This window comes from Rattus norvegicus, chromosome 20 (assembly GCF_021556685.1).
Source record: "Rattus norvegicus strain SHRSP/BbbUtx chromosome 20, alternate assembly SHRSP_T2T, whole genome shotgun sequence".
Classification (NCBI taxonomy): Eukaryota; Metazoa; Chordata; class Mammalia; order Rodentia; family Muridae; genus Rattus; species Rattus norvegicus.
In genome coordinates this window covers 44,109,517-44,125,980 of record NC_141553.1, presented here as the reverse complement: position 1 = coordinate 44,125,980, position 16,464 = coordinate 44,109,517, and the positions used below count along the sequence as shown (strand labels likewise).

Genomic DNA, 16,464 nt, shown 5'->3' with positions numbered 1-16,464 from the left:
AACCTGTTGAACAACACCTTCACTGGGACTTCAGCTCCCAGAACTTTAAAGCTATTGACTAAGCTGCCCACACTCTGGCACTTAATTATGGCAGACCTAGGAGATAAACACAACAACTGAGTGTAAGAATCAGAGCTGGCCATGACAGCACATGCCTGTGATCCCAGCACTCAGAAGGTAGAAGTAGGAGGAGTCATGGGATCAGGTCGCCCAGCTACATAGGGGATTCAAGGCCAACCTTGATGCAGAAAAGGACATCAACTCAAAAACAATCACCTGCTCTAACTCTCTTGATCTTAGTGAAAGGTCCAGGGCTGAGAGACAACAAGGAGCTCATCTCATCATGGTCCCTGTAGGTGTTCAAACTGGGCCATTTCCTGATAGAGCCTGCATCACCCTTAGTGTACATTGACCCTGCTCCCATCAGGAAGTCATGGAGAATGGCAACATGAGGGGTCACTAAGCTTTCTTTTATTGTAGGTGCCAAGGGCACTTTGAAGACTTTGAAGACCCAAGGCTCCACCAGCAGGACTGTGGTAGTTTGACCAGGGATGGCCCCCATAGGTTCATGGATTTGAATGCTTGGTCACCAGCATTAGGATATGGGGCCTTGTTGGTGTGGGTGTAGACTCATTAGAGAAAGTATGTCACTTTGAGGTTTCAAATGCTTAAGCCAGGCCCAATATTTCACTCTCTCTTCCTGCTGCCTGTGGATTCAGATGAAGAACTCTCAGCTACCCTCCAGTACCTTGTCTGCCTGCATGACGCCATACTTACAACCATGACGACACTAGACTAAACCTCTGAGCTATAAGCCAGCCTCAATTAAATGTTTTCTTTTGTAAGAGTTCCTGTGGTCATGGCGTTTCTTCACACCAATAGAACTTTGACTAAGAAAGTGACCCATCCTAGGGCCTCTCAGTACCTCGTTTACCTTTTCTAGTTGATACAACCACTTCCGGGAGCCCTCAGGGGAAGGGTTTAAAGAGAAAGACAGCCAAGTTTCATTTTCATGCAACTAGCTTTGGGGGTTTTCTATTCATAGGGCTAAGAAATAAGTTTTTACCAACTTAACGTAAACAACCTTCTCTCTTTCTTCCACTCAGCGTGAGAAGGCAGGCGCTAACTGGTGTCATGACCTGGAATCATGACAAATTGTCCAAGAACAGCTGTCTGGGAGTTCTCCCTATCTCCCTTCCACCACCTGTCTTTAACATTTCTAAGACTAGAGGGCAAAGGTCTCAAGAAGTCAGGCACCCAATGTAATTGCAGAGCAAATACACGGAGCATTTCCATGGCTCTGATGCCATGCGGTGAATTATGGTTACTACATTATTTTTCTCTGGCACTGTGAGAAATGTCTTAGGAGGGGCCTATCAGAACCGAGAAATAACAAATGTTTCTGTGTGACTACTCCATCTACCTCCTTCTTAACTGAAATCAGTGGGTGTGTTTGACGCATGCCTGTGATCTCAGTTCATACTGAGGGAAGAGGAGGCTTAAGGCAGAAAGATCGAGAGTTCAAAGACAGCCTCGTCCACACTGTGACACTTGGTCTTAGAAATAACCACAGTGATGCCAATGACAGCAGAGGTAGTAGCAGTGGATGGCAATTTTAAAATGGCAACATTAAACTGGGATTTGAACTCCAGTGGGGAGTCAATTCAAGATGAGAATCCAGGGAACTGAAGTGAGGGCCAGGCACTGCGGAGCACACCTGTATTCTCAGTACTTTGGGGGCTAGGGAGAGGGGGTGGGCGTAGAGGGAATCTTTTGGGCAATGTTTGGAAGGTTCATAAACTGAGGTAGGATTAGAAAGTGGGACATCTGGCAGAGAAAGAGAGAAGTTTTGCCCAGAGAGAGGAAGGCGGTCACATGAGACTGAGGACCTGGTGACCAGTCACATGGTTACCTTAGAATAGGGTAGGCTAACCTAGAAAAGAAGAGAAGGGAAGGGAAGGGAAGGGAAGGGAAGGGAAGGGAAGGGAAGGGAAGGGAAGGGAAGGGAAGGGAAGGGAAGGGAAGGGAAGGGAAGGGAAGGGAAGGGAAGGGAAGGGAAGAGAACAGAAGAAAACAGAAGAGAACAGAAGAGAACAGAAGAATGGGATGATTGAGTTATAACCTTTGGCCTAGCATTTATTTATATATAAGAAGTCTCAGAGTCACTATTTCAGGAAAAAAGAGGACGGGTGGAAAACCACAAGGTTACGGATGCCACCAAACTGCAGTTCAGGACTACAAGTTTATCCTCAGCTACATATCAAATTCAAAGCCAGCCTGGGCTACATGAGACCCTGCCTCAGAAAAGGAAAAGGAAAGGAAGACAGTGAAGGACATGTGAAAGAGGAAGAGAGTAAACAAAACACACACTGGTGGAGGAAGCAGAGTTTTCAGTCTCTAACAATGAGCAGTTCCTTCCGTGTAGGCGACAGAGTGGCATTAGCAACACCAATAATCATAACAGACACCATAACCAAAACTTAACCACATTCATCGTATAAGTCAATGGCCTATCTTGTATGCCATTGGACTTACTCATAATTACTATTTAATGCGTTAATTAAACAGTAGCTAGAATGTGGCACTCTTTGACGATCACATTTCAAATGGTTCAGTTCTTTCTTAATCTTTTATGGGTTTCTGTGCTTACATTTTTATATTTTGAGGGGTAAGCTCACCGTCTTGCTCAAGCTATTTCAAGTGGCCCGCCTGTCTCAGTGTCCTGAGTAACTAGGACATACGCTTCCAAGCCTGGTTTATTCTGCACTTATGAACATTATGTGGTCAACAACCCACGAAATCATCATATCCCTGTGGTGTGTGTCTATGTAGCCTGATAGTCTTTGAACTTACAACATAGACCAGGTCTGCTGCCGTGAGCGTGAGATCTTCCTGCCTCAGTTTCCTGAGTGCTGGAATGATTTTGTTGTTGATGTTGCTGCTGCTGCTGCTGCTGCTGCTGCTGCTGCTGCTGCTGCTGCTGCTGCTGCTGCTGCTGCTGTTTTGTTTTGAGACAGAGTTTCTTAGTAGCCATGGCTGTCCTTATTCTTATTCTTATTATTCTTGCAGACCAGGCTGGCCTAAAAGTCAGAGATCTGCCTACTTCGCCCTCCTAAGTATTTGCCTCAAAGGTGTGTGCTGCCACCCAGCTGGAATGATTATTTATTTGTTTAAGAGATTTTGAAGCCAGGGACTTTGAGACACACTGATGTGCTTTTCCGCCTTAACTATTGCAGGTTAATCAAATAAATCAGTTGCCTTCCTCTATACAAAAGAGAAACAAGCCGAGAAAGAAATTAGGGAAACGACACCCTTCATAATAGACCCAAATAATATAAAGTACCTCGGAGTGACTTTAACAAAGCAAGTAAAAGATCTGTACAATAAGAACTTCAAGACACTGAAGAAGGAAATTGAAGAATACCTCAGAAGATGGAAAGATCTCCCATGCTCATGGATTGGCAGGATTAATATAGTAAAAATGGCCATTTTACCAAAAGCAATCTACAGATTCAATGCAATCCCCATCAAAATACCAATCCAATTCTTCAAAGAGTTAGACAGAACAATTTGCAAATTCATCTGGAATAACAAAAAACCCAGGATAGCTAAAGCTATCCTCAACAATGAAAGGACTTCAGGGGGAATCACTATCCCTGAACTCAAGCAGTATTACAGAGCAATAGTGATAAAAACTGCATGGTATTGGTACAGAGACAGACAGATAGACCAATGGAATAGAATTGAAGACCCAGAAATGAACCCACACACATATGGTCACTTGATTTTTGACAAAGGAGCCAAAACCATCCAATGGAAAAAAGATAGCATTTTCAGCAAATGGTGCTGGTTCAACTGGAGGTCAACATGTAGAAGAATGCAGATCGATCCATGCTTATCACCCTGTACAAAGCTTAAGTCCAAGTGGATCAAGGACCTCCACATCAAAGCAGACACACTCAAACTAATAGAAGAAAAACTAGGGAAGCATCTGGAACACATGGGCACTGGAAAAAATTTCCTGAACAAAACACCAATGGCTTACGCTCTAAGATCAAGAATTGACAAATGGGATCTCATAAAACTGCAAAGCTTCTGTAAGGCAAAGGACACTGTGGTTAGGACAAAACGGCAACCAACAGATTGGGAAAAGATCTTTACCAATCCTACAACAGATAGAGGCCTTATATCCAAAATATACAAAGAACTCAAGAAGTTAGACCACAGGGAAACAAATAACCCTATTAAAAAATGGGGCTCAGAGCTAAACAAAGAATTCACAGCTGAGGAATGCCGAATGGCTGAGAAACACCTAAAGAAATGTTCAACATCTTTAGTCATAAGGGAAATGCAAATCAAAACAACCCTGAGATTTCACCTCACACCAGTGCGATTGGCTAAGATCAAAAACTCAGGTGACAGCAGATGCTGGCGAGGATGTGGAGAAAGAGGAACACTCCTCCATTGTTGGTGGGATTGCAAACTGGTACAACCATTCTGGAAATCAGTCTGGAGGATCCTCAGAAAATTGGACATTGAACTGCCTGAGGATCCAGCTATACCTCTCTTGGGCATATACCCAAAAGATGCCCCAACATATAAAAAAGACACGTGCTCCACTATGTTCATTGCAGCCTTATTTATAATAGCCAGAAGCTGGAAAGAACCCAGATGCCCTTCAACAGAGGAATGGATACAGAAAATGTGGTACATCTACACAATGGAATATTACTCAGCTATCAAAAACAACGACTTTATGAAATTCGTAGGCAAATGGCTGGAACTGGAAAATATCATCCTGAGTGAGCTAACCCAAACACAGAAAGACATACATGGTATGCACTCACTGATAAGTGGCTATTAGCCCAAATGCTTGAATTACCCTAAATGCCTAGAACAAATGAAACTCAAGACAGATGATCAAAATGTGAATGCTTCACTCCTTCTTTAAAAGGGGAACAAGAATACCCTTGGCAGGGAAGAGAGAGGCAAAGATTAAAACAGAGACGGAAGGAACACCCATTCAGAGTCTGCCCCACATGTGGCCCATGCATATACAGCCATCCAATTAGACAAGATGGATGAAGCAAAGAAGTGGAGGCCGACAGGAGCGGGATGTAGATCGCTCCCGAGAGACACAGCCAGAATACAGCAAACACAGAGGCGAATACCAGCAGCAAACCACTGAACTGAGAATAGGACCCCCGTTGAAGGAATCAGAGAAAGAACTGGAAGAGCTTGAAGGGGCTCAAGACCCCATATGAACAACAATGCCAAGCAACCAGAGCTTCCAGGGACTAAGCCCCTACCCAAAGACTAAACATGGACTGACCCTGGACTCTGACCTCATAGGTAGCAATGAATATCCTAGTAAGAGCACCAGTGGAAGGGGAAGCCCTTGGTCCTGCTAAGACTGAACCCCCAGTGAACGTGATTGCTGGGGGGAGGGCGGCAATGGGGGGAGGGCTGGGAGGGGAACACCCATAAGGAAGGGGAGGGGGGAGGGGGATGTTTGCCCGGAAACTGGGAAAGGGAATAACACTCGAAATGTATATAAGAAATACTCAAGTTAATAATAAAAAAAAAAATAAAAATAAAAATAAAAATAAAAAACTATTGCAGGTTAATACTTCCTGAAGGGCTTCCGAGCTGCACAGCAAGCTTGGCTCTGACGGGCCTTGCCTTCGCCAGAATTCTCTCTGCACTGCTTAAAACAAAAAAACAAAAACAAAATAAAAAGCCACCACCACCACCAACAACAACAACAAAAGACATTAGGTTACATGCCTAAAGCTAGGTCTATTCCCTTATTTGGTCCCTTCCTCCTCCTGAGGCAGACTACCAAGGTCCAGCTATCAAAGTATTGGAATCCAGCAATCAAAGCCCTCTTCGGTTCACTTAATTAACATATCCAATCAAAATATACCACCACATCCTAGCCCTTTCAAACACAGCCGTTGCCTTATTCTTAATACTTCTATCTACAAGGTCATTTCGAAGGCAGCTACTTGAACTTTTCACCACTGCCCCTTAATACAGGATCTCTCTGTGTTTAGATGTGGTCTGTGCCTAATCCTAGGTCCAAGAGAGAACTCCCAATGTGCAGAGTCTCCTAACATTTCCTATCCTAAATTAATTATTTTCCCATTTCTGGCTGAATAATTCAACATTAAATACCACTTAAAATTTTATTTAACTTTTATTAGCAAAAAGAAAAAGGAAGTTTTTAATTTCTTTCATTTATTGCAACAGGACTTCACTGTGTATTCCAGGGTCTCTCTTTCCTCAATAGCATTCATTGCTCTAGCTCTCTCTACTCCCTGACCACCATGAACTGAGCAGTTTCTTCAGGCAAATTCTCCACCATGGACCCATCTGACTCACTCTACAGCCAAAGCAATGGAGCCAACAGATCATGGACTGATACCTCAGAGACTGTGGGCTCAAACAAACCTTTCTGCTTTTTAAGCTTATTCTGCTTCCAGTACTTTGTCATAGTAACAGTAAAAGAAAAAAACAAACACAATGACCTTAAGCATTTCTATCTGCTTGTGCTGAGAATCCTCAGTTTTTTCTTCTTTTGGGTATTTATGAAAAATATAACAAACCGTAAACTATCTGTGCACTGCTGTCCTTAGGACTTGAGCACTTACTCTTTCCATCCAGATGTGTCCACGCGGACTGAAAGACACAGGAACAGAGGCTGTAATGGCGGACACAGTACAAACTCACAGGGCTGAAGCTCATAGGGGGTTCACTTGCTTTTGAAGTTTTCCTTTGCAAATACCTAGCCTTGAGGCAGGTGATTCTTGTTGCATTCACACGGGATTGCTGCTTGCTGTTTTGCCAAGAAATTGATACAATTTACAAAGCTGTAATTGACCTTTTTCCTAGAGAGCTACATAGGCTTAGGTGTAACAGGTTTTCCTTAGCAGTCCTGTAAACTTCAGCTTCAAGTGTTCGGAGTAAACAGAGTAATTACAGACTTGCGGAGGACTCTGGTGTTTGTTCTAGAGTTGGGGTGGGTGCTGGGCAGGCTCTGCTTTTCCAAGCCACAACAGACTCCTCCTGGAGGGCCTGCTGGCTCTGCTCACCTAGGCTGAGGTACTAGAAATTCTACAACAGTTCCTTAGAATGGCTATGTTTTGCTTATGTGAATGGATAGATGATAGATAGGAGATAGATAAAAATATAAGTATATATGTATATATAATGTATATGTATATATTATCTATATCCATTTGCAGTTTTTCTCTGTGTATTGTGTACATGCATATGTGTTTGGCAGTACATTTGCATGTTAATGGACATATAGGGCCAAAAATCAATGTCCAGTGCCTTCCCTCGTCACTCCCTAGATATTTATCCATGAGTACACATGTGCTGTGCTGTGCAGGTGAAGGTCAGAGGACAATCGGCAGGAGTCAGTTCTCTTTCCACCAAGTGGGTCCAGGTTGCTTTTGTTGTCTAAAGTCAGCAAGGTCGTACTAAGGGTGCCAGGGAGTTAACGCTCCCAAGACACAGCTCTATTTAAAAAGATTAGTTCATTAGCTCAAAGGAATGAATGTCTTGGAGAGCAGATCTACTCAAGGCAACTCTGGTTAGAGGGGCCTTTCCGTTGCAGGTGTAGGACAGTGAACTATGTCTGTACCTAAGGCATCGCGTCTCCCGTCCTCGGTGTACAGTCCTTCTGTGAGCCACTAAGACGGATGTGACATCAGCTTCCTCTTCAAACTCGGCTGTTACCTTCCTATCTTCTCGTCTTTGACGTGAAGACAGGAATTATGCAGCTCCCCAAATCCCTCTCAGACCTGTGACTTTCGGGATTTTATTGCAGGCAGACTTTCACCAGGATAGGGACAAATTACTCAACAACAGTCACAAAAAGGACTAAAAAGGACTCAGGGTCATTCTGATATTTTGTTTGTTGGTTTGTTTTCCCCCTTCGACCTGTAGTTTCACGGTCAACTATATTCTGCTAATATTTATCATGTAAGAGCACATCTTAGGCTCTCTCCTCCAGCCGAGCAAGATGCCCAAAGGAAAGAAGGCCAAGGGGAAGAAGGTGGCCCCGGCCCCCGCCGTGGTCAAGAAACAAGAGGCCAAAAAGGTGGTCAATCCTTTGTTTGAGAAAAGGCCTAAGAACTTCGGCATTGGGCAGGACATTCAGCCCAAAAGAGATCTCACGTGCTTCGTCAAATGGCCCCGCTACATCAGGCTGCAGCAGCAAAGAGCCATCCTCTATAAGCGGCTCAAAGTACCTCCTGCCATCAACCAGTTCACCCAGGCCCTGGACAGGCAAACAGCGACTCAGCTGCTTAAGCTCGCCCACAAGTACAGACCAGAGACAAAGCAGGAGAAGAAGCAGGGGCTGCTGGCCCTCGCTGAGAAGAAAGCTGCTGGCAAAGGGGACGTCCCAACTAAGAGACCGCCTGTCCTCCTAGCAGGGGTCAATACAGTCACCACTTTGGTGGAGAACAAGAGGGCTCAGCTGGTGGTGACTGCCCATGATGTAGACCCCATTGAGCTGGTGGTTTTCCTGCCTGCCCTGTGTCGAAAGATGGGGGTGCCCTACTGCATCATCAAGGGAAAGGCCAGGCTGGGGCGCCTGGTGCACAGGAAGCTATGCACCACTGTTGCCTTCACACAGGTGAACTCGGAAGACAAGGGTGCTCTGGCTAAGCTGGTGGAAGCTATTAGGACCAATTATAATGACAGATATGATGAGATCCGCCGCCACTGGGGAGGCAACATCCTGGGTCCTAAGTCTGTGGCTCCCATTGCCAAGCTGGAAAAGGCAAAGGCTAAAGAACTCGCCACTAAGCTGGGTTAAATGTACACTTAAGTTTTCTGTACATATATATAATTACAAAGTTACAAAAAAAAAGAGCACATCTTAGGTTCTATGATCATGGTAGGAAAATAGCCACTAAATGATCCTAGCTTGATGTAAAATGATGATGTCGTGATACCAGTGGCCTATTTGGAATGCTTCTGCAGTAGGAATCACCCTCTGGCTTGGCTGGAAGTGGGGATTATGGACAGCTTCCTTCTCATCTAGGACACAGCCAGTAGCCTCTTCGAAGGCGCCAGTGGCGTGAAGAACTTAAAACTGCGATCTTCACTCGCTGCTTCTTTTTTTTTTTTTTTTTTTTTTTGGTTCTTTTTTTCGGAGCTGGGGACCGAACCCAGGGCCTTGCGCTTCCTAGGTAAGCGCTCTACCACTGAGCTAAATCCCCAGCCCCTCGCTGCTTCTTGTGTTGCTGTTAGAGCAGTTCTGGGTCTACACCCAGTGCTTGGCACATGGGAAGAAACCTGGCTCCCACTGGGCCGTACCCTCTGGTCTGGTTCTTTCTGCTTAAAGAAGTACATGCACTGTTAATTCAGCCTGCTCTAGCTCTATTTCAAGCTAGGATCCTTACTTGAAACAGTCCTGTTCACTGGATCCCCACCTGCCCATCCCCACTCATCTGCATCTGCTGACCGGCATCTCATCCGTCATGTGTCCTTCGGGGGCTTCCATAACCTGTGCAGATCACGCAGCGCACTGCCTCTGTGCTTTTCCATGTAAGGTAGTTTCTAGGCTTACCCCCGTTTTACAAAGAGGAAGCAGAGTCACAGGGAAACTGGCATAGACAGGAGTCAAGATTTAGAGAGAGGAAGAGGATGCAACTGTGACGAGCAAACTAAGAACTACAGAAGGAAACCAATCCAGAAGGCAAAGGCAGGTGCAGAAACTTCTCTCTTGCTTCTGCACAAGGCGTATTTTGCTCCGAGACTAGAAACTTCGAATCTTAAGATGATTAGTTAGTTAGTTGTTCTTGCTATAAACTGCTGACTGTTATTCTGATATGAGTAAACATCTCCTGTGTTGATTAGTTCTGTTTAGGCTTTCCATGATATATATATACAGATGTGTGTGTGTGTGTGTGTGTGTGTGTGTGTGTGTGTGCATTCTAGAATATATATATGATAAACATACAATTTTGTTAATTTTTAAATTTTACCTAATTTTTGAAAATAAGAAGACATTATCAGAAGTCAGCCATGAAGCCACACACCTATTATCACTCAAGAGGCAAAGACAGGAAGATCACAGCAACTCACCAGCCTGGTATATAAAGTGAGTTCCAGGCCAATAAGACCATATCTCAAGGACAAAGAAGCAAACAAGAAATCATAGGAGGAAAGTTCCCTATGTTGCACAGCCCATCTTGAAATGAGCCTCCCCCAGCAAGTTGCTGCTGAGTCTGAACTGTTTTTCACTATCACAGAGTTTAAGATGTTGCCCTTGGCACATTTGTCACAACAGACAGAGCCGTGTGCTGCTCTGTTTACTGGCTTCTGCTGTAGGTATTTCCTGCAGATAGGAGGATATAATGTCACAACATAGAGATATGCAATACCATAAAGAGAAAAAGGACCTTGTATATAAAATTAATGACATACCAAGTCCATAATCTTTAATAAATAACAAATATAGTGCCCTTCTTTGAAAACCTGGGATGAAAGAATTGAAAAAACAATTAGATTTTCCTTCATTTTTACACTTTGGTTGAGAACTGATTCTGCCATGTTTAACATGGTAGCCAGGTGTTCTGGACCTCAGCTTTTATACACATATGTATATGTACATTCAAATACACACACATGCACATACATATACATGCACATACATATACATGCACATTCACACATATAATGGTAATAATAATATAGTTTCTGATAAATTACACTAAATTCTTTCTAAGTATTTACATTGGTATTATGTCATTTATAAAGATTCATCATTTATTATCTTCCCAGTCCTGGAAATTTGTTAAGCCTACACAGAGAAAACTATTTTCCTTTTAAATCCTCCAAGTCACTTGAACATTTTTCTCACATGACATAGATACAGAACAACACTATTCATAACAGGAATTAGAAGTTGATAAGACAGATAAGACTAAGAAGGTCCAAATGTGGAGGTAGCTTGGCCACATGCTTGCAATGGGTGGGCCACCTTTCTGCTCTGGAGAACTGAAGCCAACAGGAAACTGCAAAGTGGAACAAGACAAAATTTCCGACCTCAGAGAGCCCAGAGTCTCCTTGAGGAAACAGATGTGTAAACAAACAATTACAGGGTAAAGTGACAAATGCAAAAGTTCTCCAGCTCGGAGGAAGTGCTGTCTTCCAATCTCTTACATGATGGAGAGAGCTGTGAGGAACAGAGACAGAGCAGCCGTGCAAAGATCTGGCACCTCGGAAGGTATCATCAGTTTAGAAAATGAAATGAAGTGCTGTGGGGATTTCATGGAGGGGATGAGCAGGATGAGTGGATGCTCTATGATTATTTTAAAATGAAATTATGAAGACATGCATGTTTAGTGCTGTAAGACAGTAAGAATGATACCGTGGCATCATTAGAATAAAATCTATATTACCAAAGAACAGGGGGCACACAAAGTACCTCTGTTTGCTTGGCCCTTCTTAGAAACATGGTTGGAAGAAGGTTCTGTACTTTAAGTACAAATGCTAAGCAAGTCACTACTGTCTTAATACAGCATCTGCAAAAGTTATTAAGTGAACTTTAGGAGCCATGGTCGTGTTCCTGTAATTCCAGCCCTTGGGGGGCAAGAGCTCAGTTCCGGGATTCAAAACCATCTTCTGAGTCAAGATTTGAGATTGTCTCAAAAAAAAAACTACAAGTAATTAGGTAAACAATCCAGATGATACCCAACAAGCTACATATTTTATACATGCACAATTATTCAGTGGTTGTGTACTTGACAAAAAAGTAGGCTAGGCATGGTGGCCGAGGAGGATAGAAGTTCAGGGTGATCCTCGGATACTGAACAAGTCTGAGGCTATCTTGTGCTAACTGAGGCACTGTATCAAAAAAAGTCAATCAAAAACAGTGAGAAAGAAAAGAAATGGGGGCTGAAGAGATGGCTCAGTGGTTAAGAGAACTGACTGCTCTTCCAGAGGTCCTGAGTTCAAATCACAGCAACCACATAGTGGCTCACAACCATCTGTAATGGGATCTGATGCTCTCTTCTGGTGTGTCTGAGGACAGCTACAGTGTACTCATATATATATAATGAATAAATAGAACTTCCTTTAAAAAAAAAAAAGAAAGGGGTTGGGGATTTGGCTCAGTGGTAGAGTACTTGTCTAGCAAGCGCAAGGCCCTGGGTTCGGTCCCCAGCTCCAGAAAAAAAAAGAAAGAAAGAAAGAAAGAAAGAAAGAAAGAAAGAAAGAAAGAAAGAAAGAAAGAAAGAAAAGAGAAGAAATGGGGGAGGGAGGACAGGAGGGATTTATAGCTACATTTACTAACATTTCAGCTTGTGTAAAGTTGTCCTCACATTGCAAGGTGTTCTGTACAAGAAAAACTCATTGTAACAGTGAATTACTATTTCTCAGCAGAACCTTTTTGACCTTATTCTTTAGTTTCTGTTCATTTAAGCTGTTCTCCTAGTAAACTTACATCGTTGAGCCTGATGGCATCTTCTTTCCATGGTAAATCCTAGGACATCATTGTGGGCCGTGACCCCCTTGGCCTTCAATTAAGTGGCTTCTGATCTCTGCACATCTGATGCATTTAGGAAGATGAAGACAATAGCTCTATGAGTCTGTTCAAGTCAAGCAGAGGCAAAGAATTGTTCTCTTAGCACTCTCTTTTGGAAGTCCTATTTCCACTCTGTGTTTGTATTGATTGTGGTGTGTCTTTCCCTCTGCTGTCTTCACTATAAATGGGGCATGCATGTAGTCTCAGCACAGGAGTCAGAGGTGAAGGAGTCTACAGTTGCGGGGCTAGGCTGGGTTACAAAGAAAGTAAGGCCAATGTGAGCTAGACAGACCCTGTCTCAAAATAAACCAAATGTCAAGAGCTAGGAATGTACTCAGTGGTAGAGGACTTGCTTAGCATGTGCAAGGCCCTAGTTTGACCCTTATCACCAAGAAGAACAAGAGGAGGAAGAGAAGGAGAAGGTACTTTTCAAAGCTCACAGGATTTTCTGGATGCGAATGACTTTTACACACCACCTTCTGTAACCCAGCCTGCGATTTGGACCTTAATGCGTTCTCCGCTAGTCTCAGAGCTTGCTTCTCACCCGGGATACAGGTCACACAGAAAGCCTCGATGGCCACAGACTCGTTCATCCTCATAATGCCATCGTGATCACCATATCTGGAGAAGCTAATCAAGAACAACCTGATTGTTCAGTGATAAAGATTGGGGCAGCACAGCATGTATGGACTCCGGAGCTAAACAACTGCTGGTTTCCTTCACTGTGCTGATCAGACCTTTTAAATATAATTTTCTCTCCCCCCAGAACAGCGACCCACTGCCTGGTCACTGCCTCAAGTGTGTCAGGATATGATGGGCATGCTGGATGTAACCAAGGTTAGGCTTGAACTGTAGATCTTCCAGCTTATATCTCTGGATTGCTGCTGGCATCACAGGTGTGCCATCACAATCAGCTTTATGTCATACATGACATAGGGGTGGTATTCAAAACTCGAGCACTAGTAAGCAAATAAACAAATATTTAATTTATTTGCTGTTATCATTGTTATCTTCGTAGCTCTAAAACACAAGGAGCTGGGGGTAGTGGTTTGATCCCAGTGGTTGGCAGGCTGAAACAAGAAGATTGTCTGGGCTCCACAGTAAGATCAAATAACTAAGTAAATAAATAAATAATAGTAAATAATAGTTTAAAAGCATATAAAGGTTATTGCCAGTATAAAGTTACGCACACACACACACAAAGTCAAGAAGCAGACTTAAGGTTCTGACAATTAGCATAGTACCCTAAGTGGTAGGGTGCCCCCATTTCTCTACTAGCTTTTGTCATGCATACTGTCCCCATTGCACAAAGAGTACAGTCACTCTGCACACTTCTCCCTTATTCCACTAGAATATCAATGGCCTATTATGAAAAGTAGAAAGCTGAATTACTCTGGTAATTCAGCTCTATTCTACCACAAGCCAAATAGCTTGCCTCCCAGATCTCAGTAATCTCATCTATAAATTGGAATCAGATATAATTGCTTTATTATCTGGATGATTACAAGCATTTGGCACAACTATAAATGAGAGAGTCCACTGAGATGTCCTTTGCAAAGTGTCTGGAGTAAAGGGGTACCAGAGTGTTTGCTCCCCTACTCTGCATCCCAACAGTGTAATTACTTAACTAGATTCACTATAATAATAAAATATATGTATTTGTTGTACTTTTAGGTTTTTATTTTAATTTTATTTTTTAATTAATATGAGTATATGACATGTGCATATGATAGCAGGTGCTGGAAGCCAGAGGACAATTTCAGAAATTTCCTTCCACAATATGTTCCAGGGGTTGGAGGCCAAGCATGTTTACTTACAAAGCCATCTCTTCAACTGTGTTTTTAGTTTTTGTCTTGAATGAATCTAAGATGCAACTGTCTTCTCTTGTCCTACAGAGAGGTCTCCGATAACCGGTACTTCTCCACAGGGACCAAGTTCAACTTCAAAGAGATTTACCTGAGATAAGTGAGGTAGGCTGATGGGAAAGTCATTGTTGCATTTTCTCCAGTCTTCAGGATTGGTCCTGCTTGTCCTATCTCCAAAAACATTTGGCGCTAAAATCATTATGGCAACTGAAGGCTAAAAGGGTCTGAGAACTATTTGGAAACTGGCCATTGGAGAGGACAAGCATGGGTTGACCTAGCATGCTCTGCCCAGGTCATCAAAGCCCTGAAGGAACCTCCAAAACACAGAAACAGGAAAGCATTAAGACACAGATACATACTTGCTAAGAATTCCTCCATGGCTGATGAGACTGTGGCCTCTAGAAGCCTTAGTGGGCCAGGTAAGCTCTGGTCTATGACCTGCAACGTGGGCAGCCTCCACCACCCTGACAATGAAGACTATCATAGAGTGAGGTATCCAGCTAAGAGTATTTACAAATGATTATCACATAACAGAAACCCAACACAGCCAGAACTTACACAATTCAAGGAGCCGAACTATGTGAGAGACACTCTCCTTTGACCATTCTTAGCCCTCCATTTATTGCTAGGAGTGGAAGAGGGTACTGCCTTTGGGAAGGCTTAAGGGTCAGGGTCTATCTCATACCAAACATTCTCCTCACTTTCCTATAGCCTACATTTTCTCATTTCCGCCTGAAACCAATCCAAATTCATTCGATTTTTAAGACTTACAATTCCAATATGTTATTTCTTGTGTCAGAAACAATTTATTCTTGCCTGAAAATAATTTTTATAGCTACAATTATAGTTATAAAAATTGAAGACTCAGCCTCTACCCCTATATAATTCAGGAGTACACTATAGCCATTATTTAACATAGGTAATTATACTGATTTCTCTCCTCTGAAATGATAGTCAGGAACTTACATACTACTGTGTCCCTGGGCTAGGGACTCTGATACTTATCTTTCATCACAACCTCCACTAGACAACAGGACACTCACACACCACACACACAAACGCAAATGTCTATTGGACTATACTAGTCTAGTTGTTAATTCTGTCATCTAAATGGGATGTTTTCTTATTCTGCCATACCAGGTCTAAGCAAAGATCTTCAGTGCCCGTGTTATATCTAATATGTCATATACTTGCTGATTTATTAGTTAGATCTCTTCCTTTCTAGGAAATAAAATGATCTGCGTACAATGCCAGAGACTGTTAACTCATAAAGTATAAAATAACTGAAAATCATTGTAGTACAAATGAAGTTACACCTATTATGAAAAATTCCTAGTGGGAAGGCCACTCTAGCCCTTCCTTTTGAGAAATTATGTCTGGCATGTGAATGAAAGACATGATACTAAATGAAATGTGTCAAGAGGTTGATCACTGTTAGTCTTTGGGAAAACTGCCACTACCACACGTATGTAAGAAAGCTTTGAACAACTTCATAGATATGTTCAGATTGGGTTTATGGCTTTTTCCGTTGTTCTCTTCCTTTTTTCTGCTTCTTACTTTTTGAAACAGGGCGTCACTCTTTAGACCAGACTGTAGTCAAACTAGCAGCAGTCTTCCTGCCTCAGTCACCTGAACATGACTTACAGACACAGGCATACTTCAACTGATGCTGATCTTCTGTTTAGGGTCATTCAGTGTCTCCACTGCACATGCTCAGTGCCAAAGCTTTAATGGCTTATTTCCCCGTGCCCCAAGTAATTGGACCTCAATTCCTCCTAATGCTTGGCCCTTGCCCCATGATGTTTTTAAGGCAATGGTTCTCAACCTGTGGGATGCAACTCCTTTGGGAGTGGAACAACGCTTTCATGGTGGTCATGTGTCAGAGAGCTTGCATATCAGGTATTTACATTAGGATTCATAACAGTAACAAAATTACAATTATAAAGTAGCAACAAAAATAATTTTATAGATGGAGGTTGCTACAGTCCGAAGAACTGTATTAAAGTGTCGCAGCATTAGGAAGGTTGAGGACCCCTGGTCTAAGGTCTT

General features: G+C 42.8%; 1 long non-coding RNA gene and 1 pseudogene across 1 annotated transcript in view; one reads left to right on the top strand and one right to left on the bottom strand.

Moving 5' to 3' along the window:
* LOC134483819 (GATOR2 complex protein MIOS-like) overlaps positions 1 to 9,600 on the bottom strand; it is a 70,760-nt gene extending 61,160 nt beyond the window's left edge. The window contains exon 1 of the long non-coding RNA XR_015645885.1: positions 9,485 to 9,600. This is a non-coding gene — a long non-coding RNA (GATOR2 complex protein MIOS-like). The remainder of the gene's footprint in view (positions 1 to 9,484) is intronic.
* Positions 8,010 to 8,853, top strand: LOC134483817 (large ribosomal subunit protein eL8-like; annotated as a pseudogene).
* Positions 9,601 to 16,464: the final 6,864 nt, after the last annotated feature.